The sequence below is a fragment of the Phoxinus phoxinus genome (assembly GCF_949152265.1).
Source record: "Phoxinus phoxinus genome assembly, chromosome: 2".
In the NCBI taxonomy this organism is placed as follows: domain Eukaryota; kingdom Metazoa; phylum Chordata; class Actinopteri; order Cypriniformes; family Leuciscidae; genus Phoxinus; species Phoxinus phoxinus.
In genome coordinates, this window is record NC_136877.1 from 20,213,449 (window position 1) to 20,238,862 (window position 25,414).

Here is a 25,414-nt window from a genome sequence, read left to right on the forward strand (position 1 = left end):
CTGCCAGACATGAAGCAAATGTATCTGTTTGTTTATCTCTTACAATATATTTGGTAGTGCACAATGCATGTACACCACTATCCAAAAGCTTTGGGTCAGTCAGAAATAAATTAATACTTGTATTCAGCAATGATGCATTAAATTGATGAAAAGTGAGAGTAAATTTGTTTACATTGTTAAAAAAGTTGTCAAATAAATGGTGTTCTCTCTACTCATCAACTAATCCTATTCTATTATTTTATTTTCTATTATTCCTTGTCTTCATTGTCTCCAATGCCTTATTGTTACATTATTGTACTGCTGCTAGTAACTCATGACAAAAAGCACAAATCACAGCAATTTTCAGTTTAAAACGTTAATTTCGATATCAAACTAAATCACACTGAAGACAGATGATCAGGACAAAATGGTAAAATGGAGGCATGGCTGGTAAATTCCTGACTTTATTGGGACGTTCTGTCATGTTCTGTTTGTCTCAATGTGTATAGGTACAAAATAGGGAAGAATGAGAGGTGTGCTGACTGTGTGCGTGTGTAGAGAGTGGACCTCAAGGGACTGAACAGGAGTAGCTGACAAGTCTCTGGAGAAAGATTTCACTTTCCCTTTCATTGCTCTTCCATGTTACAAAAGAGCTGCACACAAATGCCACTCTACCCACTTGCCCCCATCAGGGACATACAAGAAGGCAGTGAGTGTTTTATAAATGTGCACGTTAACATACAAACCTCAAACTAAGCACATTTCTCATGTGCAAAATAAATGTAAATGTTCTGCTTGGTGGCATCCAGTATCCATATAAACCCTACACAGTAAGCATATCAGCTCATCCCTCCACTTGCCACACCGCGCTCTCTCTCTCTCTCTCTCTCTCTCTCTCTCTCTCTCTCTCTCTCTCTCTCTCTCTCTCTCTCTCTCTCTCTCTCTCTCTCACACTCACACTCACACTCACACACACACACACACACACACACACACACACACACACACACACACACACACACACACACACAGTGAGCTACTAACATGGTAATAGACTTTCTAACTAGTGTGTCACCTGTCTCAAACTATTAGGCAGCAGTTAGGCAGGGCTGTAGTTTTCTGAGAAGACAGTAAGTTTCAGTCGACCCTTTCAGTCGGTAACGTTCGGCGTATACGTCTCAGTTCCCTCCTTCAGGTAACGAGGGTTACATACGTAACCGAGACATTTTCTCTACACAATATACACTCTGTATAATCCAGATTCTCTCTGGTAGGGCTGCACAATAGTGGAAATATAAAGTTGACTTAAACTTCTTTATTTGGCACTGCCGCCTTCTCTCCATCTGCGTCTGCTCCTGCCGGAACTTTGCCGGGTCCTGGCTCTCGCACCACCAGTTGTGTGGCTTTTGATTTCATGTGGTCGGAGCGAGTTTGCTCACCAGTCGCGTGATGAAGTCCCTCCGCGAAACTTGCTCATTTATGCACTTCTTGCACAGTATAATATATTGAGCAATATAATATGCTATGCAACGGGGACATTCATTATCAATGGTGGGAATTGTAGCGGACTTATGATATCTATAATGCGTGCGGTCAAAATGACCTCCATGGCCATTCTAGAAATAGTTTTGTGTTTTGTGATTTTAATAAAATAACAGTGTCAGAATAAAATATACACATATTTAGGAAAAGTCAGAGTCCTACAGCCACATTGATTTTATTTTAACAAAGTTATTACAGTGTTATTAGTCTAGTGTTATAGGCATCTCAGATCGTGTCAAAAGATTATGGGCCCTATCTTGCACCCAGCGCAATTGACTTTGTACACCGACGCATGTATCATTCCTATTTTGCACCCGCGCACAGCGGACTTTTCCCTCCACAGACGCACGTCGGTAAATTAGGGAATGAACTTGCGCTCGCGGGGGCGGTTCAGCGCAAAGAGGAGGCGTGTTCCGGCGCAAAACTTCCATGGTGCTATTTTCCAGTTTTAGAAAGCATTTGCGCCACTGACTAGGAAAAAAACAGTCTAAAGACAGTGGCGTGTTGCGCGTTTGTGATATGGTATTTTAAGGGCGCGTGCTTGGTCATAATGTAGCGTGTTAACGCGCATCCACTTTGATTCTCTAATAATTATAAAGTCAAGTCAAGTCACCTTTATTTATATAGCGCTTACAATACAGATTTTATCAAAGCAGCTGTACAGTGATAACATGAAAATAATACAAAACGTCCACCTTTAACCCTTTAAGTATCACCCCCCTTTTTTTGAAAATACACGAAAATGCACTTTCCGAACTTAAATGTTTGTAACTCAAGAATACTTTGGAATATGGATGTAAGATTGGTCTTGTTTTACAGAAGAAAATTTGCAGATTTTTGTAGAAGTGAAATAAATTAAGAAAGTGTAACAGAAAAAAAGTTATAGAAGTTTGAGTTTATGAAAATAAAAAAAATAAAATAATAATTATTCATATTTTATATAGAATATATGTTTTCAAAACCCTGGTGAATCTAAAACTGCACAAAAATCAAAGCCAAAAATCTGAACAAGTTGTATTTTAAATTTTAGGTTGATATCTCAAAAAATGAGCTTTCAGTGAGATTTTGTTTGGGCGCAGTACCACACTTTTTCACTAGTTGACATTACTGCCCATATAAGGGCGCCTGTATTTCCATATATGGTTTTTCTTTATTTCTAAAACATTTTCAGACCTTTTTTTCTAAAATAATTGAACAAATGCTATCTTTTGAACTCTTGGCATGAATACAAACTGAGGTTTCTACCTTTTTTTTATGATTTTTCATGTTCATCACTATTTCAAAATAAAGGACTGAACACCTTAGGAGTATGAAAATATTATTGTTGCAAATTGATAAATTACAGCTCCTCTGTAATATATTTTGAAAATCAGTCACCAAATATGAAAACTAGAGATTGTAAGCTTTCAAATGATATATAGTTTGTCAATATTAGTTTAGGTTTAGTATAGGATATTACTACTTTAAATATGTAATGAATTTGGGCCCACCGGTGGGCCGGTTAAGGCAGATCTAATATAAACAGACGCAGCAGTTTTCATTTTTGCAAATCATACATTATTACAAGGAAAAAAATTAACACACGAGGGAAATCATTGTTGTGTCCGTGAAGATGTGAAAAAGATCTATCTAGATTTAAAAAAAAAAAATCTAGATTAGGCTACACATTTACCCAAAGTATACGCCTGTTTAACCAAAGCTAATTTGGGTGGGTTTCTCCCATCATCCCCAATGTCACTTCTCTGTGTTTTACGGCCCTGACGAGAACGTCGGTATCTTTGGCTGTGAACCGCTACAGGCGTGCACTGGCAAATCCGCCGTTATAATAGCGATCCGCCATGGAACAAGCGCGCCTACTCTTAAAGGGAATGTGAGAGGACGCTCTAATTGGTTTATTTCACGTTTACGCCCAAACCACACCTATGAATAATGAAGCTACTTCAGACCAACCCCTTTTAGATTTGCGCCAGGCGCAAGAGTCATTTATCCCGCCGGGAAAATAACAACAGCACCGGGATCCGCCCACAAAGTTACTTGCGCTTTGCGCTTTGACACTTGCGTTTCAGATCGTTAAAATAGGGCCCTATATGTTTGTTTGGAGCGTTTGACTGCACACATTGTTTTATTACTGAGGCACAGTGTGAAACTTTTTCATATGCAATGGCGTTCGCCAATCATAACAGTGGACATATGCAGCTCTATGCAATTTTAGCCATTTCTTCGCTGTGTTCTCGCTTTTTGCTCACAGGTTTCTCTATAGAGCTCCCCCTACAGCTTCGGAATAGATATTTGACAACACTGTCGTAAAAACTTGTTGCCGACTCTCCCCCCTCCCAACTTCTCCCTCTAGTCATGTGCATTTGTTTTCAAAGAAGCCGGCGAACGCACGGAGCCATGTCAACTGAAGTATGTATGATACACAGAAGGCTAGCATATAAATGTTGAGATAATGTGAGTGCAGTGCCGTAAAGCAATTTGTTACATCGCGAGATCTGATATCACGTGATCCATGTCGCTGAGTTGTAATGGTGTTTTTCCGTTCACAGGCACCAGGGGGAAGCGAGACGGCCACCATTCAACCCGAAAAAAAAGTCATATAACCATTCCAATGACTACGAAGCTGTTGGGTTAAGGTAAATTAAGCTAACAAAAACCTGCATAGTTCCCCTTTAATAGAGCCACCCCCTTAATTGTTATAATTAGGTGTTCAAGCACGAAGTGCTGAAAACCTATTGTAATTGTACTGATTTTTATTATTAGGTGTTCAAGCACGAAGTGCTGAAAACCTATTGTAATTGTACTGATTTTTATTATTATTATTATTATTATTATTATTCTCCTGTAAAACGCATCGTGCAGCCCAAACCGTAAGTGCTAGAGACTTGAAACTTTGCCACAAGGTAGTACAAAAATCGAGGAGAGGTTATCAAATTATGAGCCCGATTGGCCTATAGGTGGCGCTATAGCAATCAATTGCGCGAAACTGCTCATAACTCCTAGACCGTATGTCGTAGACTCAAATGTCTTATATCATTGGAAAGCTGACCACCTGACGTAAAAAATGTATATCTCCGATTTCATTTCCGGTATGCAAATTTTTCCGCCATTTTGAATTTTGTCAAAAATCTACTTTTGCAAACTAGTCCCTGTTTTTTTGCCCGATCGGAACCAAACCAGTGCAGAAATGTTCTCTGGAGTCTGAAGATCAATAATGATCGAAAAAAAGTTGAATTTTCAAATCGGGCTCGCTAGGGGGTGCAAAATGAACGTTGTGGGAGGAGCCTATTTGACTAAAATGCCTATAACTCGAGAAGTAAATGAGATAGCTTCACCAAACTTGGTACACATGTGTAGGAGGTCAATCTGAGGTCACGATAAAAAAAACGCGTCGATTGGCCACATGGTGGCGCTATAACACAGAAAAAACATATAAACACCTGACCGTTTGTCCGATTGACTTAAAATTTGGTATGCAGTGTCTTGGCCCAAGGCCCCATGTATGTGTAAAAGGATATTGGCGTATCTCAAAAAACATGGCCGCCATTGGCCAATTAAGTTGAATCACCTATTAGACAAGGTTAACGGAGGCCAATCAGAACGAAACTCGGTGGGCGTGTTCAACTCATGGCCCCAGAGGTCTGTAAGAGTTTTGAAAGAAATCGGACACTAGTTGGCGCTAACGAGTTTTAAGGCTCTGTAATCACGTGGTGTTACAAATATCGTCACAATATGCATATCATTTGATAGATCTCCTCATGGTGAACATATTTGCCTCAAGAACCACTGCTGTCAATCAAACCGTTTATTAAATATTCACGAATATGTTAAAAACCTACTTTTGCGAACTAGTCCCTGGTTTTTCGCCCAATCAGAACCAAACAAGTCTAAGACAATTCTCTGGACTCTCTAGATCAATAGTTATTGAAAAAAAGTTGAACTTTTTCCTTTGGGTGGCTGTAACAGGGTCATTTTAAAAAATGGGCGTGGCAAATTACACTCAAAAGCCTATAAATCCTAAACAAAAACTCAAAACTTCACAGAAATTGGTAGGCATATGTGTCATAACATGCTGAAGAAGCACGCCGACTTTCATGGAGATCGGACCATATGTGGCGCTATAACTGTTAAAAAGCTTTGAAAACCATGTATTCCCTATGGTGACTTGCCTGTATTGGCTGTAAATGGTATTTTCTATCTCTGTAATCACGTGGTGTTAAAAACATCCACATAATATGCATATATTTTGATAGATCTCCTCATACTGAACAACTTTGCCTCAAGAACCACTACTGTCAATAAAATTGTTCATTAAATATTTGCTATTATGTTAAAAAGCTACTTTTGCAAACTAGTCATATTGACATAAGTGGTTTAATACTGCCCCCTTCTGGTCACTTGGTCATACTACTCACTAATATTGTTCTATAATTCATATTTAGACTTTATAAAATCACTATTTTAACATTTACAATCACATTTTGACAAAATTCATCTATTGGAGTATTACTATTGACAATTGTATCACACTGATAAATGGGAATTGTGGAAGTGAAAGTGAAACGGAGGCCGCTATTTAGGCCACGCCCCCCGCAGTACAAATTCACTCATAACTCGAAAACGGAAAGTCGTTGCGCGCTCAAATTTTGATGGTAAGGTCCTCTCCAGGCTCTTAATCGAAATCTATTGTCGCGGAGCTCAAGAACGCCCCCCCGCGAATGTCGAATTCGCGAGACCTCCGAATTTGAACGGCTGTAACTCCCGAACCAGACCACCCCGATCCTTGTGGAATAGCTTGTTGGAAAGGGCCCGTCCCCGCCTAGCTTCGATTCGATTTTGGTGCGATTTGGCCCGGGCATTCCCGAGATATAAGCCAAAAAAGGATTGCATTTGAACGGGAATAACTCCCGGCCCCAATCACCCACGAACACCAGGATGGTCTCATTACACAGGGCCCCTCGAGCACTATCTAAGCTCCGAGTTTCAGATTTTTTCGCCTTCTCGTTCCCGAAATATAAGTGAAAAAACAAATTTCCATTCATTCATTCATTCACTTCAACTGTAAGATGGAGGCTGCAATAACACTGTTGTCCACTAGAGAGAGCAGCAGGATTATATTTGTAATCTTTTTATCAGCTTTCAGCATTGACTAACAAACAAATGCTTAAAGCTATATCTTTGTTATTTTGATGGACGTGTAATGTGTGTAAGCATGCATAATGGAGTTAACATGGAAAAACTGGTTTAGTTTAGTGCAAAATACTGGTAAAAATCAAGACTTGTAAAAGTACATGTTAAAAGACTATTAATACGTAGATTGTCCAGCAGAGGGCAGTAGAAGACCACTTATCGGCTCACTTTCATTTTACATTTATATATTTAGACACAAAAAAATCCCTTACATAACGATTACTATTATAACACAATCATATTTTGTCAGAGTTTATCACTTCATTTGTTCTGATGCTTCACATTATTGCTAGCAACATGGTAAATCATGGTAAATAAAGCTAGAAACATGGTAAATCACAGTAAATGGGGTAAATCATGCTAGAATGTGGTGTATCATGGTTAATCATCCTGTAACATGGTAAATCAAGGTAAACAAAGATAAATCATGGTAAACTATGGTAAATCATGCTAGAATCATATTAAATCAAACTAGAATGTATTCAATTGTTGTAAATCATGCTAGAACAAGGTAAATCATGGTGAATCATACTAGAACTTGGTATATCATGGAAAACTATGGTAAATCATACTGGAACATGGTAAGTCATGGTAAATCATGGTGAATCATACCAGAACATAGTAAATCATTATAAATCATCCTAGAACATGGTAAATCATGGTAAACTTTGATAAATCATGGTAAACTATGGTAAATCATGCTAAATGTATGGTAAATTGTAAATCATGGTAAATGGACTTTTCTATCTATTATGTCAGTGGTTAAAAGCTTGCTAAATACAACTTAATGTCTTAAATGCTTTAATGTGCTCAAAGGCCTTAAAGGCTTGAACACCGATAAATGCTGCTTGCAGCTTTAATTATTATTATTATTATTATTATTCTCCTGTAAAACGCATCGTGCAGCCCAAACCGTAAGTGCTAGAGACTTGAAACTTTGCCACAAGGTAGTACAAAAATCGAGGAGAGGTTATCAAAATATGAGCCCGATTGGCCCATAGGTGGCGCTATAGCAACCAATTGCACGAAACTGCTCATAACTCCTAGACCGCATGTCATAGACTCAAGTGTCTTATATCATTGGAAAGCTGACCACCTGACGTAAAAAATGTATATCTCCGATTTCATTTCCGCCATGATAGATTTTCCGCCATTTTGAATTTTGTCAAAAATCTACTTTTGCCAACTAGTCCCTGGTTTTTTGCCCGATCGGAACCAAATCAGTGCAGAAATGTTCTCTGGAGTCTGAAGATCAATAATGATCGAAAAAAAAAGGAAATTTCGATTCACGGTCGCTAGGAGGCGCAAAATGGACGTTGTGGGAGGAGCCTATTTGACTAAAATGCCTATAACTCGAGAAGTAAACGAGATAGCTTCACCAAGCTTGGTACACATATGTAGGAGGTCAATTTGAGGTCACGATAAAAAAACCGCGTCGATTGGCCACATGGTGGCGCTATAACACAGAAAAAAACATATAAACACCTGACCGTTTGTCCGATTGACTTGAAATTTGGTATGCAGTGTCTTGGCCCAAGGCCCCATGTATGTCTAAAAGGATATTGGCGTATCTCAAAAAACATGGCCGCCATTGGCCAATGAAGTTGAATCACCTATTAGACAAGGTTAATGGAGGCCAATCAGAACGAAACTCGGTGGGCGTGTTCAACTCATGGCCCCAGAGGTCTGTAAGAGTTTTGAAAGAAATCGGACACTAGTTGGCGCTAACGAGTTTTAAGGCTCTGTAATCACGTGGTGTTACAAATATCGTCACAATATGCATATCATTTGATAGATCTCCTCATGGTGAACATATTTGCCTCAAGAACCAATGCTGTCAATCAAATCGTTCATTAAATATTCTCAATTATGTTAAAAACCTACTTTTGCGAACTAGTCCCTGGTTTTTTGCCCGATCGGAACCAGACCAGTCTAGGACAATTCTCTGGACTCTCTAGATCAATAATTATCGAAAAAAAGTTAAACTTTTGCATTTGGGTGGCTGTAACAGGGTCTTTTTAAAAAATGGGCGTGGCAAATTACACTCAAAAGCCTATAAATCCTAAACAAAAACTCAAAACTTCACAGAAATTGGTAGGCATATGTGTCATAACATGCTGAAGAAGCACGCCGAGTTTCATGGAGATCGGACCATATGTGGCGCTATAACTGTTAAAAAGCTTTGAAAACCATGTATTCCCTATGGTGACTTGCCTGTATTGGCTGTAAATGGTATTTTCCATCTCTGTAATCACGTGGTGTTAAAAACATCCACATAATATGCATATATTTTGATAGATCTCCTCATACTGAACAACTTTGCCTCAAGAACCACTACTGTCAATAAAATTGTTCATTAAATATTTGCTATTATGTTAAAAAGCTACTTTTGCAAACTAGTCATATTGACATAAGTGGTTTAATACTGCCCCCTTCTGGTCACTTGGTCATACTACTCACTAATATTGTTCTATAATTCATATTTAGACTTTATAAAATCACTATTTTAACATTTACAATCACATTTTGACAAAATTCATCTATTGGAGTATTACTATTGACAATTGTATCACACTGAGAAATGGGAATTGTGGAAGTGAAAGTGAAAAAGAGGCCGCCATTTAGGCCACGCCCCCCGCAGTACAAATTCACTCATAACTCGAAAACGGAAAGTCGTTGCGCGCTCAAATTTTGATGGTAAGGTCCTCTCCAGGCTCTTAATCGAAATCTATTGTCGCGGAGCTCAGGAACGCCCCCCCGCGAATGTCGAATTCGCGAGACCTCCGAATTTGAACGGCTGTAACTCCCGAACCAGACCACCCCAATCCTTGTGGAATAGCTTGTTGGAAAGGGCCCGTCCCCGCCTAGCTTCGATTTGATTTTGGTGCAATTTGGCCCGGGCATTCCCGAGATATAAGCCAAAAAAGGATTGCATTTGAACGGGAATAACTCCCGGCCCCAATCGCCCACCAACACCAGGATGGTCTCATTACACAGGGCCCCTCGAGCACTATCTAAGCTCCGATTTTCAGATTTTTTCGCCTTCTCGTTCCCGAAATATAAGTGAAAAACCAAATTTCCATTCATTCATTCACTTCAACTGTAAGATAGAGGCTGCAATACCAGTGTTGTCCACTAGAGAGAGCAGCAGGATTATATTTGTAATCTTTTTATCAGCTTTCAGCATTGACTAACAAACAAATGCTTAAAGCTATATCTTTGTTATTTTGATGGACGTGTAATGTGTGTAAGCATGCATAATGGAGTTAACATGGAAAAACTGGTTTGGTTTAGTGCAAAATACTGGTAAAAATCAAGACTTGTAAAAGTACATGTTAAAAGACTATTAATAAGTAGAATGTCCAGCAGAGGGCAGTAGAAGACCACTTATTGGCTCACTTTCATTTTACATGTATATATTTAGACACTAAAAAATCCCTTACATAACGATTAGCCTACTATTATAACACAATCATATTTTGTCAGAGTTTATCACTTCATTTGTTCTGATGCTTCACATTATTGCTAGCAACATGGTAAATCATGGTAAATAACGCTAGAAACATGGTAAATCACAGTAAATAGGGTAAATCATGCTAGAATGTGGTGTATCATGGTTAATCATCCTGTAACATGGTAAATCATCCTGTAACATGGTAAATCAAGGTAAACAAAGATAAATCATGGTAAACTATGGTAAATCACGCTAGAATCATATTAAATCAAACTAGAATGTGTTCAATTGTTGTAAATCATGCTAGAACAGGGTAAATCATGGTGAATCATACTAGAACTTGGTATATCATGGAAAACTATAGTAAATCATACTGGAACATGGTAAGTCATGGTAAATCATACTAGAACATAGTAAATCATTATAAATCATCCTAGAACATGGTAAATCATGGTAAACTTTGATAAATCATGGTAAACTATGGTAAATCATGCTAAATGTATGGTAAATTGTAAATCATGGTAAATGGACTTTTCTATCTATGATGTCAGTGGTTAAAAGCTTGCTAAATACAACTTAATGTCTTAAATGCTTTAATGTGCTCAAAGGCCTTAAAGGCTTGAACACCGATAAATGCTGCTTGCAGCTTTAATTATATTTATAACTGTAAAACAGGGTAGTGTACTATGTGTTATTCTGAATGCATGTTTACAGTCAAACTTTATTTAATAGCTAGTCAATAAAAAATATGGCATTGATCATGATTACATCTCGTTATTATTGTTTTGTTTCCGTTTCAACCTCCTCCAAGGGCCAAGCTCTCGCTCTCTCGTCCTATCTCTCAGGTAAAATGCTGGGTGCAATTATTGTTATAAGGTTTTTCAATTTCATACATCTATTGTGCAACTATTTTAAGTATAACCAGATATTGTCAATAAACCCTTTCAATAACAATTGATGTTTGATGATACCTTAGTTTTATTTGGTATTAAAATTAATCTGTTACCTTTTGCAATACAATATCGTCACACTCCCACATATTTAGAAATAAGTAGCAGTGGGAGGTAATAGACAAAATGTACAGTTTTATAGCATCTTTCTGAAAATGTTTCTTAAGTCATTCGGGAATCCTGCAGCCTGAACCACTGTAAGGAATCCACCCTTACAGAAGGAAACTGTCATTAATCATTTTTAAAGAGATGCGCACGTTTAAAATTGCTGTATAAATAAAGAATTAAAAGGACGAAAGAGTCCACATTAGAACAACCTTTTCTATCATTTGTTCCATTTAACCACATGAGAAAATGACAAAACGAAATATGTAGAGTATATGTTCTTTCCCAAAGGGGAGCAGAACAGCAGATACAATTATTCAGCTCATTCTAATAACTCAGATCCCTTCCATTCCATCACTCTGCCGTAATGCCTTCTCCATTTTCACTCCAGAATGACTACTAAGAGGTAAAATGCACTGCTTCTGTGTTCTCTCCTCACTTTCTTTTTCTTCTCCATTCCTATAGCTCTGCCCTGTCTCCATCCTGATGTAATCAAGTTCCACACCATTCTCAGAGATAGATGCATTCTACAGGAAATGGGAAACGGACATTAGGGGAAGCAGGCTGCTATGGAAGTAAAGATCAATATTTCTATTAATCTGCATCCTGATTAATGTAAGCCATTTGTGGTCTAAAAAAAGAATGATTTGGCTTAATTCAAAGCGGAAAGTGGTTCTACACATTGGAAATTAAAAAAATTTTAACATTAAATTAAAGTGTTGTGTATCGGAACCATAACGTAATTGAGTTAACCCCAACAAAGGTAGGACTGTGCCAGCTCAATTATATGTCTCGCTTTAGCTAAAAAAAATACAACAAAATCTACCCCAAACACTTAAGACTAATATTGATCAAATGTTTCATGGTTCATCTTGATCAAAAACATGTAATCCAATCTCAAGCAAAGGATTTTTGGAACTGGAAATCCACCCAGTTTTACCAATGCTGCACTAATGCCAACAGAAATTATTCATGTCATCCCAATGTGAATGGATAAAGTACTTCTATTTTACTGATTTACACATTCAAATGTACCACAAGCAATGAAATTAATTTGTGACAAAATGTTGAAGAAATGTGTTGCATTAGTCCATTTTAATTAACTAAATTGAGCAAGCAGCTCAATCTGAGTGCCGGCAGCTGCCAAGCAAAATGGATGTGTTGTGTATTTCTCTAACGAACACAAAAACATTGTTTTTCCTTTTGTTCTATTTTTCAAAAATGCAATATTACTTTGATAATTTATGTTTGATTATTGGCTGAATGTGCATTAGTGCTTTGCTACGTACTTTTCTATCATTGTATTTCTTCCCACCAACTTTCCAAAGTTATATCCCAATAAGAGAATAAGATTATTATTCTGGGTCCGTGATTCTGGGTCCTGAGTCTGGGTCCGTGAGTCTAGGTCCGTGAGTCTGGGTCCGTGAGTCTGGGTCCGTGAGTCTGGGTCCTGAGTCTGGGTCCGCATCTGTGAGTTCATCTAATAAAGCTGCTGCACTTGGATCTTGCTTCCTCCCTTGAGTCTACCTCAGCATTACAATTATGATACGATGATTACAGATGAATGATGGATTGAAAAAAATACAACAATAAAGAAAGAAACAAACTGTGTCATCTATAAAGAGAGAAAAAATATTATTATTATATATTTATTTATATTCAGAACTGCTGTTTTTTTTTTTTTACGGTTGGATCGTCTAACCTACAGTGGATGTATCTTTTCATTTCCCTGAATGACAAAGCTGTTTTTGCTCAGGCACAAGCCTTGTTAGGGGGATACAAGGGAACAGATGGGGACCGGGCTTTTTACAGGACCAGACTAAATTGACTCTGATTCTAGGCGGTTTGCTTCTCCAACGAAATAAATATGAACTGTTTGTTTGGTGGTTCTTTCTCACTTTGAAGCCAGGGCTTTCCTAGAAGAGAGGGTCCCTATTGGAGGCATGTTGATGTCAATTTGTTCTCCAGATTCAAGGTCAATTGAGTTTTTGTCAAAGCTGTATGAACTTCAGGGCACTGAAAGTATTTTCAATTGGCTTTTTATTTAACTTTACGCTGTGAGTTTAAAGTGATATATGTCAAGTAAAGCAGATGGCAAGATTATAGAAGCAAACTATCATTAAAAGCACTTAACAAAAAGGCAGATTAGCTGGCATCAGTTTGGGTTTGATGTACAGAACCTTCAAATTAATCCACTCAAGAAACAAGTACACCGGGTGTTGAGACCAAATACAGTTACACTGACAAAAATCCTGGCACTAATCCTGCAGAAATAATACAAAATAAATTAGCAGAAGGAAGATGAAAAAAAAAAATCCATTTCTACTTCATTTGGCTACTCCGCTAAGCCCAACTCCATTGTTTTGGGGTTTCCAGAACACAACATCCTATAAGCCATTGAAAGTTCTTTGAGCAAATATTATTTGTCCAAATGATCCCAGACATTCCATGAAATATGTTGATATGTTTGTTGAATACTTTAGCAACAGGTGTTTAAAAGGGGCTGTGCAAACTGTGCACTACCATAAGGTTAACTGTACCGGAATGTATTCCTGGAGTGGTCAATTTGCACTCACCACTTTTCAGAGATGCATGAATCCCCAAGCACTCTTTTATAGCCTTTGGCAATACTGCATCCCTGGAATATTAATCCATACACTGGGTTATGCTGCTAACAGAAATCTGACTCACTTGTCCCAATTTACCCACACAAAGACAATGATTGTGGTGAGACTACAATGTTCAGTAAGTCAACAGACAGTTATGCAGTTATGTGGGACAGTTATCCAATCTTGCACTACTCTTATCTGTAAGTAAGGTAATCAGCTAAAGGTAATCAGCCTTCTTTTTTCTTTTTTCTTTTTTTGAAAGCACTCTTTTTTTCAGTTTGAACATGCAAGGCAGTAATTTCCCAATTTTGCTCTCTGGCTTGGCTATGAGCATAGACTGCACTGAGACACAGTGACAGCAGGGAAGTAAACCCAGCCAGCAATGACAGCCAAAAGATTTCTGACAAAACGCTGCTAGACTTCAATGGAAAGAAATCTTCCAAAATAGCCCTGTTTCATTACTGGAAACTTTCCGTAAAATCTCATCAGAAAGTAAAATCAGAAAGTGAAAGGTGGGGCGGGTGAAAAGGAAAGACATTGAAATGACGCATGGGTTGAAAAAGAACAAGGAAATAATTACATTACCCCTTCTAATGAATGGATTTAGCTATTCCAGTAATTTCAGAAAGATCTTACACTACGTTTGCTACACTATGTTGTGCTTCCAACACTGTGGCAACAGTTTGAGGGGGGCCCTCAAATGCATATTTGGATTATATATAAAGATCTAAACAGAAATGTTTTCTTGACACTGGCACTGGATGACCTTGACACACTCCCCTATAGAAAACCCTTGGGAACACATGGTATGTTGACGTCTGGTCAGGTAACAGCACCCAACAGGACTGACTGGCCTTTATGTGACTACATATGAATGTGGTGTTCCCATTTATAGGTCCCCAGATGTATTGTGTATTGAGGTTTCTTTCCACTTCCAAACTAAGTACATGCCATGAAACCATATCATAAAGACACTCTCCAGAATAAATGTATAGCAGTATAACACACAAAGAAAACCAGTAAAAAGAAGATAAAATGAAGACCATTGATAGCTCATTAGATCTGAGGACAAGATTTAGTTTTGTCATGCAAGTGAAGTGGGCAAAGTGAATGTACCTGCATAAAGGCATCAATTTAAAGAAGATACTGGACCTGAGGGACTATGATAAGAAACACTGAGGCATTTTACTTGAAAATTATTTCAGTTTTCAATGTAATATTCTGGGAAGCACGCTTCATAAAAGGAGAGATAGAACGAGACAGAAGCTTATTAGAGACATACATAGATAATTGGCCAAATGCAGTGCACAAGAAGTTACTTACTCAGATTAAGATGAAAGGGGAAAACATGCAGGATTGTCCAAAAATGAATGCCAAAAAATAAAGTCTCTCAGTGATCTAGCCAGCAGCTTGACAGCACCAATACAGAATACAAAAATCTCTTGACATCTGGACCAAGGCTGATGTTCTGGACATTTTTTTTTTTTTTTCACTTGTTCAGCTTGTAGCAGTAATTCTGTTCAAGTTGAAACCCTTAAAGCAGTTTTGTCATAGGATTTGACGCATAGTTAGGTATTGGTTTGGCATATACTATATAACATACAGATTAATGACGACTTAGTATAGATTTCTGCATGCACTGATAATATAAGTATTATAGTGTTAAAGGAATGACTGAGTTGTACTACAAAAACATACATATTCATTGAACCTGTTACCATGGGTTCACAACGTCAACTGGATGAATCAGATGATTTGTTCACAAATCTGAGTTAAACCCACTGAGTGATTCAATTGGCCAGTAGTTCTAAAGTTATTAGCTCACTGGAGAGGAAGATATCAACAACATAAAATGATACTTTTATTTTGGGCTGAGCTGTCCTTTTAAGATGAGCTGCAAATGAGCTAAAGGGTTAAATAATTGTTAGAGCATTAAAGCACAATAATAGGACAATGTAACAATCTATCAAACATGCAAACTACAGCATTGTACAAGGCCTTGTGAACCCGGCTTACAATCTGCAATAAAAACAAACTTCCCTGTTATGTCACTGCGTGATTCTCACCACAAACTAGTTTTTGTCACTGTTTGCTTTGGGGAGAATGACAATTACTCACATGAATATGAAATATGCATATATTTACATCACATAGGGGACATGCAAAATCAAATTCAGCATGATGAAATTTACATGTCAAAGCTCAAGGTTAGAACTGATTAAAAATGTGGGCCATTCCCCGTGGGATACACTGCAATCATTTGTTTGTGAGGGTAAATCATAAACTTCAAACATGAATGCAGTTAATGAAGAAAAATAGAAAGTAGTGTGAAAAAAGCATATTTTAGTGTTTTAATCACTTTATTATTTTAATAACAAATAGTTCATATGCATTTGGCTTCTCTAGGGAAATTGTTTTTTACTCTACTTTCCAGGGAGCCATGATTCTTTACCCCTCTTATCTTTTTATATATTTATGTTGCCATTCCTTGAGGAATAAATTTATATTTCATGTACCACAACAAACCACACTTGATGTGGCCTTTTTTTCACTCTTAAATAAAATCAGTTGTTTCAACTTCATAAAGCACCTGCAGTCTCTAGAGGTATCTTTCAAAACACAATCATAGGCGTTTGAATCTGCAATATGTAAAGAGCTTCTAAATCACAATCAGCCCAGCCAAGAATATGTCTACCTAGAGGAAATGTGGGTACTGCAGAGCACACTCACGCTGCATTTCTCATAAAGAACAGATGTGCTTTTCTGGCTCTGCTCCTCCTAAGTGCATCTGCTATCACAGTAGTATACACTTACTTAACAAGGACTTTGGCACACTCTGGCCATCAGGAAAGCACAGCGCTGCATTCTTAGAGACTAACCCACATTGCAAAAAGTGGTAACCTGCTATTGTTACCTTAAAGAACAGTTTTTTTACTTGATTTAACTTGTGAAAATTAATTGTGTTGGTATATTTATGTGCTTCAGCAATATTAAATCATATTTTTGACTTGAATGAAACAAGTTATTTTAGAAGTTATAATTTCAGGTTACCATTTTTTTCAGTGCAGCTTCTTATCAGAACAGTGGCTTGTGATTATCCTTCCTCTCTCTGAATCATTTCCAGTCATCTCTATTATCTGCTACATAAAAGTGGCAAAAGGCCACAAAAAAGTGTTATAAAAAGCTATTAGACTTTTTTTCTGATTTAGAGCATTAAAAAGTAATACTTATGAGAGAGTGCTTTTCTGAAAAAACTTTAATTAAACTCATTTTATTTTTAAAGGCTGCAGGTGTGCTGTGAATGTATTCCATATTCAGTTTCGATGAGGACTGGCAAACAATTTTCCTGGTTCAAAGCATTCTCGCCCGCTTCTGAGAATGTTTTTCGGCAGCCTCTCACATTGGAAGCGGCTGTGTGGGAGGAAAACCTCAATGGCTGTGAGCACGTGGAAAACGGTGCATGTTATTTCCCTCCTAAACTGCAGCAGATGAAACGCAGTGAGTGGCTGACAGAAAGGCCTAATTTAGCGAGGAACACAAAAAACTTGGCTGAATACTTTCAACCACTCCAACCCCCTCTAATCGATGAAGCACGAACGGTGCCTCCTCAAAAATGAAAGAGAGATAAAAAGTAAGAGAGTGAATGAGTGAAAGTTACAGACTGGAAATTAACAAGTGCAGATTGCAAATGTGGATGAGCTTTAGGAGTGTACAATAGAACAGAGAGTAAAATAGAGAGCGAGAGGGAGGAAAACCTTGAAGGAATCGATCAATCCTCTGAAGTATTGAAACTGCCTTTTTAACTTGCATATAAAAAAAGCATTATGACTGAACATCAGAGACTTCTTTCATATCAACCCGCATGTTCTGTTCTGACTTTACTGGTTAATGTGGAAAAATAACAATTAACCTTTCATTTTCTCTTCACATTCTTTCCTTCAATCAAGTTCCTCTGACCAAATACAAACCAGATGGACATCATTGAAGCTTTATCACTGATTTATGATAATAATAATGAAGATTAAATGAATTGCATTTAATCATTTTTACACTAAAGTAATATAACTAGAAAATAGAAATTATTCAATCCCCATTGCAAATCAGGTTTATTGGAAAAATGCACATACCTTCAGCTGTTTCAATGAACAAATCAAACAAAAGTCAAGAAACAAAAGTTGAAATAGCTCAACACAACACATGTTTCAAGTGGTTTTCCCAAATTCAACTGAAAATGCAACTTTTAATGATTCAACCCCCTCATGGCAAGCCTCTTTAGTACTTAGCAGAACAGCCTTTTGCTGTTATGACCTGCTGCAAACGATATGTATAACCAGACACCAGCTTCTGCCAGTGTTTCTTAGGAATCTTAGCCCAATCCTCATGAGCAATGGCCTACAGTTCATAAATATTCTTGGGTTTGCGTGCTGAAACCGCCTTCTTCAAATCCCACCAGAGATGTTCTATGGGGTTCTAGTCAGATGACTGGGATGGCCACTGTAGAATATTCCAGGACTTCTTCTGCAACCAGGCCTTGGTGGAATTTGAGGAATGCTTGGGATTATTGTCCTGTTTAAAGGTCCAATGAAGCCAAAGCTTCAGTTTCCTCACTGACGGCATGATGTTTTCTTCTAGGATTTCCTGATACTTTAATGAATCCATCTTGCCTTCTACATGCTGCAGGTTTCCAGTGCCAGAAGATCCAAAGCAGCCGCAGAGCATCACCGAGCCCCACCATGCTTAGCTGTAGACAGAGGGTTCTTTTCAGCATATGCTTAATTATTCTTCCTACAGACATACCGCTGACCCATAAGGCAGAACATTTCCAGTTTTGTTTAATCGCTCCACAGAACAGAATCCCAAAACTTCCGTGGCTTATTTATATGATTTTTAGCACTTTTTTTTCCGCTGCATGCGTTTATTATGCTCCTTACTGTGCAAGCTGAAACCGCAGTGCCACCAAGTCTTGCTGCAGGTCTTTTGCAGTCACTCAAGTTTTTTTTTTTTAACCTGCCTTCTCTGAAATGCGTGGATGCTGTACAGGCTTCGACTCCGAGGCATTTGCGTGTTAAACTATATTGACAATTGGTTGTTATTAGCTCACTCAGAGCACTTGGCGGCTCGACATTGAGATGTTGACTAATCGAGATGTTAATGTTAGCCACATGAACGCCAAGAAGAGTCTGCTTTCTCCAAAACTTTTCTGGGCGTACTATGAGATTCAACAACGATGCAGGCACGTCTGGTCTGTCTCCAACACATATCGATTAGATCCTCGCAGCCATGAAAGAACTGAAGCTAGGCCAGTCATGCACTGTCAAGCAGTTTCAGAGACTGTTGGGTTTGATGGCAGCGGCGTCCAACATGCTGCCTTTTGTCCTGCTGTACATTAAACCCTTGCAGTGGTGGCTCAAGACCAGGGGGGTTTCCCTTTTGGGGCAGCGCGTTTCCGCATGATTAAGATTATGCGCAGATGCCTTCGTACCTCGGTTATGTTGAAGAAGGCCTGGTTATAGTTGGATTTGTTCCTGGATTTTTAACCCAGACTTTCAGTTTATATGTTGATTTACATCTGTGCGTACACACACATACACACACACACACACACACACACACACACACACACACACACACACATACACAGATAGATAGACTAACAAGAACTGTATCCTGCCATAGAACGCTCCTTGCCAGAGAAATGGTGTCTCTATCCATCTCTGTGTCCAGGGCTGTCACCCAAAACTGTTGACCCTGTGCCCGGCAATGGCCTAAACAGCTGTTCTGCTCCACACATCCATCACAGGAACACAAGTTCATGCACACGCACGCACACACACACATACATAAGAGAACTGAGCAGGATTTGGGCCAAAGTCGAAGTTCAGCCTATGACAAAGCATGCCTGATTATGCCAGAGCAAGGATGTCATTCATCTACATATCAAATGAAACGCTATGAAAGGAGCTGGAGCTGCAATGGGGTGTCATAAATCTTGTCACATCTGTGTATGCAAAATCTCATTTTGCATTTTAACGTATAATCCTGCTAAACTGTTCCCCATCCATCCATTTAGTTTGCACAGATACGTGTCGACATTGCCGTTTTTAAGGGCTGATTACAATTTAGTCTGGATTTTGTTTTTAATAACACAATTAATAATGCCACCTGTGACCTACATGAATTATGGAATAAGTAATTGTTCTAATAATTATATTGAAGTAAATCAATTAGAAATTTATTTAAAACAAGAAAGCATGTTGAACTGCACTAACTGAAAAAGATGTAATAAAAAATGAAATTTAACTTGGTTGTATATTTAATGTGAATATTTAAATTTAAACTATTTCACAGACAATTTCATTAATAAAAATTCGGTAACACGTTATGATAAGGTTAATCTAGATGCATTTTAGTCTAACACTAGCATAATCATTGTCTGTGAAACCGGGGGTATGTAATAAAACATATTGCTGCATATTCTTGTTCGTAGGGAGGTACCTCCATTCATTTTGGTTAATGTCAAACATTCGTAAACATTTATATCACCACCATTCTGTGGATTCTTAGTGGTTAATGCCTGTTTTTGCCTCTCATTTGCAAATCATTGCAAGAAAATAAGTACTGTAGAAGCAACAGAAAACGAGCGGAAGCAATTGTACCATTAAAATGTCTAATGTTAGCCAGCTTACAAGACAACTTGCTAACTATTTTCCATGGAGCAAAACATTTGTTGAGGTTTCTCTACATAACAGTTGGTGTTAGGGTACTTTCCTTACACGCTCTTAATCGATTGCACACTTCAAACCACAATCTAAAAAACTTCTTATCTATCCTTACATATTTTGCTGCACTAATTTGTCAGACATACTGTACTAGCACAACTATAGGAAATGAGAACAAGCTGAGTGTTGAAACAAATCAACCCCTGAACCTACAATAATGATTTTAACATGGCATTTCATGTTACGCTATATGCACATGAGTGGAAAATAAAGCTGGAAGGTACATATACAGTAAAGTTACTCTGCCTAATACCCTTCCTTTGCAATTGTGACCTAATTTAAAAGAATGGTGGAGTCGTCAGATTGACTTATATTTCTGAAATGCCATTCTAGGCCTGGAGGAAGTAGAAAAACTGGTCCCAATGGCAGAATTACAGATGATAGATCATTAAAGGCCATTTTTGCGCAGAATTGAGGGGTCTGCAGTTGCCCCCAAAATCAAGGCATATGCCACTGACAGTGTGTGCAACTATCCCAGCTTTAATGTGGCAGCTGGCAATATCCAAATATCAGAAAGAAGGAAATGTCAAGGGGAGGAACTCAGCCAAAAGTAGAAGGATCTGCAGGGGACACATAGGCCCGCAGGCTCTGTAAGAGTGCAGTGTGTGTCTACAGAAACTAGGGTTGCAGACATAATGTTTATGTTCATATTTGTGCACAATTGTGAGGTTTCCCTATAGGGACGTTTCCACCACCATGAACAAATATAATTTGGAGAGTGTTGATTTTATTTTGCTTTGTGTAAGCGATAAGGTAGGGCTGGACAATAATTCAATATCAATATATATCGCAATATTTTTTTTTTTCAATAACGGTGATGATTTTTAAACACATTTCTGATATTTCTATATACATTACAGGCATGGGCTACGTTTACGTTTTCATTTTTACTGCGTGATAAATTTAAGCAGCACGGCACAACGGTTCATATGTTCATTGTCTCCAAATTGACCGTTCGCAAAGACCCGCCCCCTTTACTTACTGTTGCTTTGTCCAACAAGCTATGCCGCTCTCACGCCACACTGTGTTCTCACGCAGTGAAAAATACATCGCGGAGCAGAGAGGACACTGACAACGCGCCGACAGACAGGACAGAACAGGTTACTTTTGATATGAAACAAAGTCTCAACTTTCAAATTTGGTCATTTTTTAAAGAAATTTAAACAATACATACCGTTTTGTGGCTCTTTAATGTGTCTGACAGATCGCTGTTGAGTCTCAGTTAAATCTCCTCGTGAACCGATCATCTTTTCATTAGTTAATTTATAGCATCAAATAAACATGGATGAACATGAAGGAATGTTGTTTTAACCGCAGAAAGACATTAGTACACTCCGTTTTTCAAGTTCAAATCCTCCAACGTTAATCTACTAAGTTAACTCTCCTCACTGCTTTGTCGGACAAAAATGGCGGATTCGGCAAATGGAGTTATTATGTGCAAACAGCTGGAAACTATATTTGTGCAGTGTGCGTATGTCAAAAAATGTATTCTGATTTGAAGCTTGTGACATAAACGTGCACAACAACCGATCATTTGTTTGGCGTTCATGTAAACACTACATTCAGATTCAACAATCAAAATGAATTCAGGGTGTCATCACTCAAAATGTCCCTCAGCAACATGTGTTTTTGTTGTTGCTCACTTTTTTTTTTTGGTTTGTTTTCTGCAGCAACTCTGAGCACTTTTCATATTCTTTATCCTGGCTGAAGCACTTTTTCAATCTATAAGAATAATATAATCAACCTATGTTAGCCTATAGCTTAAAGTTAAAGATATGAATAAGTTGAGTTAACTTATGTTTATTTGACAGTGATTTCACATTTCTTGTATGAAGGCTAAATACAAATAAAATATTAACAATCATTTATTTGTACCATTTTTATTTCTAAAATATGATATAGTTTTATAGGAGGAGGTTTCAGAGACTTGGCAAATAATTTTTTTCAGAAGTTTAGGTACAGACATTAATTGTGTGCGTTCTTGGCAGTTTTTCCTGAGGCTTTTATATTGGTCATATCGATATCGGAATTATATCGTATCGACCGAAATTAAGAAATATATCGTGATGTAAATTTTGAATATAATCATCCAGCCCTACGATAAGGTGACTGTGTGGTTGGGACTGTATGAAGTAGGGAATCAGTGTGTGTGTGGTGTGATTTTATTTTGTTCACCTCCTTTATTTGTTCATTTTCTACTTTTGTTTACATTTTTTATACCTGCTCTAAGTTTAGAAGTTACAGAATAGCTCGGCATATAGCGTGAATCTTTATGTACGTGCTTGACTGTTGTGACAACACACCGTGAGGTGTAACATTCCCTCCAAATGTGTGTGCTCTTAAACAAGGTACATAAACACATTCCTCTGCTCTTGGATTAAGAGGATCAGCACATTAATGTACAATCCAAGCGTGTAAATATCTGGCCTTTATAAATTAACATAAACAAGAACACTTAACCTCCCAATGATTTGAGCACATTGCAAGTCCATGTCAAGAGGGCCAAGACACAATATTTAACAGCAAAAATCAGCAAATGCATCCTTTTCTTTCCCAAAAAAATACAGCTGTCTCATGCTCACATAAAGAGATGAAAATTGGTAGTGAAGCAATTGTGCTGATGAAAATCCCAAGATAAAAATATACTCCCTACCTCTCTACAGCTGTCAAAAAAAAAGAAAAATCCTGACACCATCTCAAGAAGTATTTCTCATCTTTCAGAAGTCTTTGTGTTATACTAGATAATGGAATCAAATAGTGCTATTGAATCATAGATGTACTATCGGGACAGTTTCTTTGGTGGCTTTATTTAAAACTACTCGTATTTAAACTGATCACACAAAGGTATTTGTGTCTAGTCTATTGTTCATTTTATGAGAGAGACTATTGGTTTTTGGGGGTTAAATTCTGTGTTTAATTCAATGTCAGAATATCCAACCTTTTCTTTAAAGGGTTAGTTCGCCCATTTAAGACATGAAGTTGTATGCAATCCTTACCAGCACTATAGTGCATACACACTGACCCACTCTGTGGTCACCTCCCTGGTCAGAGTTCTGGCCGCTGGAAGTTTTTCAAGAAAGTAGTCCTGGTTAGTTTCCGGGGCCACAAAATTATTCGCGTTTCAAAGCTTGATTAATTTACTTCACAAAAAACACTCCAGATAAAATTCATACCTCAGTTTTAATCGGCACTATTTTCTTTCCATTTCTATAAATCCGCGCTGGTGTCAACGTCAACAGTGCGCACGTTCCGATCAGCTGTATGAGACAGCTTTGGCTGGATGCCATCGGCTACTCTGCGGGAGGTAAAATATCCAGAATCAAGGATTTTCGTATGTGCAGTGCTCACTTCAGCGAAGACGATTACATCCACAACAACGAGGAAAAAGAAAAAAACAAATTTTAAAGAGTTTTGCTGTACCAGTAGCACGGGTAAGCTCTATTTACTAACTTTATGATCCCATGTCTAAACTGTGCGGTAAATAAGCTGATGTTTAGAATCCAGTGGAAATCACGCGAAAAGAAGTCTAATATAAAAACAGTATATAGGGATATAGGTACAATTTGCTGAGAAAACTATTTGTTTGAACACACACACAATTGAGTTCATAAAGGTATCCCTTTGGCGTTGTGCTAAAATTACTTTCATCGTTATCTGTTCTGTCTGACATTGTGCTAAAATTGGTTTCATCATCAGAAGTTTCGTAGTCAGACATGTTGTCAGCGAGACGGGCTATGATTGGAACGTGCGCACTGTTGACGTTGAGAGCAGCGCGGATTGATAGAAATGGAAAGAAAATAGTGCCGATTAAAACTGAGGTATGAATTTTGTCTGGAGTGTTTTTTGTGATGTAAATGAATCAAGCTTTGAAACGTAAAAACGCACAGTTTTGTGGCCCCGGAAACTAACCAGGACTACTTTCTTGAAAAACTTCCAGCGGCCAGAACTCTGACCAGGGAGGTGACCACAGAGTGGGTCAGTGTGTATGTACTATAGTGCTGGTAAGGATTGCATACAACTTCATGTCTTAAATGGGCGAACTAACCCTTTAAAAGGTTTAATTGATCGCTTCTGTCAGACGTCAGCATCTATTTAGTGCATGCAATGCTACCTATATGGGACCCGTGCTGGTAAAATGAGTCACAATGAGCAAATCTTCAAAAGTTAGGTATTCCACATTCACATTCTCTGTTAAAAACCCACACTGTCTGAGTGTGCGAACGTGACAAACACATTCTTTGTGCGCACACTCTTTATGCAAACGCATCGGTTCTGTCAATCAGCGCGATTAAGATAGTTTTGTTTACATCAGCATGAGCTTGAAAATCACATTTCATTGGTTCAGACTCATGCCATTGAGAATTCGCTATGCATATTTACAAAGTCGAAATACTGCGCTTTACAAACTTACCAAACTTGTGCTGATGCTGAGAAAAAACCCCCGACATTTTTCATGGACAAAGGAAAGGTGCCTGTACTCCTATCAGAAAACGCACAAAAAAAGATACTTTTAGATGTTTAATCGCTATTTGGAGCACTTGCTAGACGAGGGCTTAATGAACTAATGTTGAACTAACTTGTTTTGCATATAGCTCGAAATTAGCCTGTGCATATTCCGACTAATTTTGCCTGCACAAGTCACATAATGTATAACTTCTTAGTAGTTATTGTAGCCTAGTTATTGTACTGCAGTTACTGAAACATTTGAAAATGGCTATTCATTTTATATGTAAACAGAATACATATTTTTAAGAGCAACGGTTTGACTTCCATTAATGGGGTTGGAGCCATAATTGGAAGTATCCCCTG